Here is a 4,844-nt window from a genome sequence, read left to right as displayed (position 1 = left end):
AATATCCTGTAGATCCAGGACATTGAATCCAAGAGCAGTCAAGTCCGCAGGAAGGAAGTGAGGCCAGTGAGGGGTCAGCCTGCATTTGCACTATCTTTTTACTGAGAAACACATGAGTCTGGGCAGCCCAGCGTGCAGGGCACAGACGTGCTCACCCCACCCTGTGGCTGGGGACATGGTGCAAGGAAGCCAAAGGCAAGGGTTTGGCAAACAAAATCGGCTTCCAGGCTGGAGGAGAAGAATGGAGTGGGAAGGAACGTTGAGACGGGGCTTTGGGTGCCGCCAGGACGTTCTCATTTCCCTCCATTCATCGCCCGCCATTGTTCCTGATTACAGTTTTTGCTCCCGTCCATCTTACATCTTTACATTAATCCTTCCAATTCGGGGTAATTTACCATATTGTGTTTGCTAATTTCCCATTTAGAGCACTACGCAGGCAGGTTCCCACTGCTTCCTGAATGGCTCAGAAGCCAGCTGAACAGTCAAGACACAAGAATTCTTTGCTTCTGGAGTCTGCCTTTGTGAAACAGGATTAGCTTTGAAATACAGACATACCAGAAGCAGGGAGCAGCTGCTTCCATAGAAAAACAGGGGAGTCAGGACAGGGGAAGCGGTGCTGAGCGGAGTGGTAGGTGGCAAACCACTAATTTTGGCTCTCAGCTCAGAGATTGACATGGAAGGCAGAAGTAACTGCTTTGCTTCTTTCCTCTTGCCCTTATCAGGCTCAGTAACAAAGGAGTTTTTCTTTGTTCCCTCTCTTGAGAAATGAAGTTAGCGATAGGGGAGTATGAACAGCCTGGCATGACCAAAATGCCCACCTACCCACATGCCCTTGGAAGATATCTCTGAGTCACCAGGAAATGGGGGTTATAGCCTAGGCCACCCAACAGACAGAATAACAATTGTGCATAGCTCTGTAACACATTAATCTAAAACAATTTCTTTAGCTTGCAATTCTGTGAGTCAGAACTTTAGGCTAGGCTCAGCTGGCGATTCTACTGGTCTCAGCTGGCTGCCCCCCTATGTCTGCAGCTGCAAATTGGCTGTGTTGGTCTTGTCTGGGCTTTCTCACAGGTATGGGCCTCAACTGGGACTAGTTGGCTCTGGTCCCCCAGCAGGGTACTCTGGATTATTTTCACAGTAGAGGCAGGAGTTCAAAGAAAACAAGCAGAAACATGCAAGCCCTCTTGAAGCGCAGTCCCAGAATTGACCTACCTTCTCTTCTACTACATTCTACTAGTTAAAGCAAGTAAAAAAGCCAGATTCAGGGGGCGTACAAATAGACTCCCTTCTCAACGGGAGGAGCTGCAAAGTCACATTGCAAGACAGATGCATACAGCAAGGAATGAACAAGTATGCCCATTTTTGCAACCTTCTGCAGCCAGCCACAGGGATTCTTTGCCCAGTCATCTACTGTCCCATAGCTATGAAGACAGACTCAAAAGATCTTTTATAAAGCAATTTTGCTCAAAGAACACCCAAGGTCTATCCCCTCCAAAATTCAAGGAACTCCTTCATCATGACACATCAATCTCAACACCAACAACTGCAGCAGCAGCAACATTGCAAAACCCAAGTCTTGGCAGAGAAGGCTTCTAGGGGTTCAGCAAAAACAGCAAATGACCTTGGGTAGTTTTAGAAAGACGTTTACTAAAATGGAAAGTATTGTCAGTCACAGTAGCTCACATCTGTAAGTCTCAGCACTTTGGGAGGCTGAGGTGGAAAGATCATTTGAGCCTAGGTGTTCAAACTAGCCTGAGCAGCAAAGTGAGACCCCATCTCTACAAAAATAAACAAAATTAGCTAGGTCTTGTGGTGTGCACCTGAAGTCCCTGTTGCTTGGGAGGCCTAGGTGGGAGGATCACTTGAGCCCAGGAGATCAAGGCTGCATTGAGCAGAGATCACACCACTACACTCCAGCCTGGGCAACAAAGTGAGACCCTGTCTCAAAAATAATAATAATAATAAAATGGAAAGGATTAAAAGATCAAAAAGAGGGGATGCTGATGCACCCAAAGACTAGAAATAGCTAATCACGAGACCTCTAAATTTGGAAAAGATTCTTTCTTTCTTTCTTTCTTTTTTCTTTCTTTTTTTCTTTCTTTCTTTCTTTTCTTTCTTTTTTCTTTCTTTTTTTTTTTCTTTCTTTCTTTCTTTTCTTTCTTCTTTTCTTTCTTTCTTCTTTCTTTCTTTTTCTTTTGAGATGACATCCTACTCTGTCATCCAGGCTGGAGTGCAGGGGTATGATCATAGATCACTGGAACCTTAAACTCCTGGGCTCAGGTGATTATCCTGCCTTATACAGGGTTATAGGCTGCAAGGTGGCCATCCTGACAGGCCAGGAAGCATAGCCTCCCACAAAGACCTTTAGCAGGCACTTTGAAGGAGGAAGGGGTAAGATAGGAATTTTTACTGAGCGGGTTGGCCAAGTATAAATATTCAACAGGTTATAGGATGCTCCATGAATATTCATGAGAGGGGAATCTTAACACATGCATACTGAATAAACATGTATGTTACATAAGACCTGTGTTCATCTTGGGGTGGAGACTTAACATTAACTGTATTACAATTAGGCCCTATACGTCAAACAGTGAAGCAGGGATACAAAGGGACTTAAGTGTGCAGCCTCTATAAAACCAGCCAGAGCCAGTCCATGGTCAATGGTCTTTAATTAGGAGTAAGTTACAGAAATCAGTCTCTTGTCCAATCAAAGCTATAGCGATGACTTGTGGAACAGTAGGTGGAGGTCAGCATCTGGTGGTGGGTGAGCTGCAACTGCTTCAATATTGCCTGTCTCAAGACCAGTACTTGTTTAGCTGATAGAGAAAAAGAAAAGCCTTGTGGCAGGTAGAACACAGTTTATTCTTTTAGCGTAGTTCTTTACTTGTATGATTTAACCCTTGCCTGGCACAGCCTTAGGTCCTATTTTGGTATCTTGTTGCCACAGAGAGCCTGTATGGTATGATCTCTGTTTTAGCATTAATGCTAGTAGTTGTGTCTAAACTGCAAAAGGGAAGGGGTAATAAGGTGTGTATGACCTCCCATCCTGTCATGGCCAGCAACTCAGTTTTTTAGGTTTCTCTGGGGTCCCCTTAGCCAAGAGGGAGTCCATTCAGTCAGTTGCAGGGCTTAGGATTTTATTTTTAGTTCTCAGAAATCATTAACATACCTAGGTCTTAGCTGGAATCCAGTGAGTGCTAGAGCCTTGAGGAGTCAGGTGTAGGGTGCAGGGCAGGGATCAGACAGGAGCTACAGTCATGGAAAGACACAGCCACTTCCAACTATTTTCACAGTTGGTAACTGAAACCATGGATAAAGAGAACTACCATACTGACTGTTGTGTGCCCAGACCTATTTAAGTTTTTGCCTACCTAACCATATTAAGCTTTCACAACAACCTTATGTAATGGACACTATCACTATTTCCCTTTCACAGATGAGAAACTGAGGCTCAAGGCTCAGAGAGGTTAGGTAACTCACCCATGGCCATAAAACTGGTGAATGGCAGAGCCAGGATTTGAACCCAGGCAGTACATAAACTCCTGCCCAAAAGGCTTTACTGCCTATGGCGAAGCATGGTCCCAGCAGATTTCCTGGGACTCTGCACGATTCCAAGGTGTCTTACATGTCACTCTATTTGCTTCAATTACATTTACCTGATGATAATCTGTTTTGAAAACTGGTCATTGATGTGTGCTAAAAACAAAAGAAATAGCCAGATTATTGTCTGGATTTTTATCAAGCAAGGTTTGTTATTTACAATCTATATTACCACCTGTGTAGAATTTTAATATTTGCTGCATTTCTTTTTTTTTTTAAAGAGGGACCCCTTTATTACACATTTATAAAATAATCATATAATATAGTTATTAAAAATGGGACACTTTTTTTCATTTTTGGTATCTTGTATTCAATTTTTCCATCCTCTTCACAATCTTCCATAACTTGCTTTTTGTTATCCAGTGTTCAGCTGAAACTTCTACCCCACCGTTCAAAGTACAACTGAAGAATAAACGATCTAATAGATTGTTGTGAGAGACATTATCGGATAAATTAATCCAGTAACACATGAAAAAAGATTGAGAGTTTTAAAATAAATACAGTAAAAGCAAAAACATGAAGCATAATTTAATCTGATGATTTAGAAAGCACCCCAAGATTGTGTTGTGGCCTTTTCCTCATGCTGCGTGTTTAGGTGCTTGTAACAGAATTCTGGTTAGTAAAATATTGAAAAAAAAATTCACATATAATTCACATTAAATGACTACAGATAGATACAATATGGGCATTTTGATGTGTACATTTGTACTTGACCAGGGCACAATTTATAATATACTAAGAAAACTAAAATTAATTACAAAATGAGTATTTTTAGCACACTTAGTAACAACTACTTGTTTTAAACTATTATTTCATTTTTGTTGACCAAATTATATTTGACCATAATTAAAGAACACATAACCTTAAAATAATATTTAAGAAACATAGTTACAACAGACGTATGTAGATTAAATGAAGAAAGGAAAGAAATGTACATGTATTAAAGGGTACTGAGGTTTTTGAAACCTTTTCTTTTGAAAAGTCTTTTAATCCACTTTCATGTAAATCAATTTAAACTTAAAAAGTTTATACTCAGTATACTTACAGAAAGAGGTGAAATCAGTGTTGAGCACATGACTGCCTAACAACCATTCAATGCTGACCATGAACCAGTATTTGTATTTGATTATCCTGACAAACATAATAATTGAGCCCGTGTATATATGCAAGATGTGGAGGATCCAACTAATCAACTGCAGAAAGAAAAATACTCAACTTAAAAAAGTTTGAAAGAAATGACA

This window comes from Mandrillus leucophaeus, unplaced genomic scaffold (genome assembly GCF_000951045.1).
Source record: "Mandrillus leucophaeus isolate KB7577 unplaced genomic scaffold, Mleu.le_1.0 Scaffold202, whole genome shotgun sequence".
NCBI lineage: Eukaryota > Metazoa > Chordata > Mammalia > Primates > Cercopithecidae > Mandrillus > Mandrillus leucophaeus.
This window is presented reverse-complemented; position numbering follows the sequence as displayed.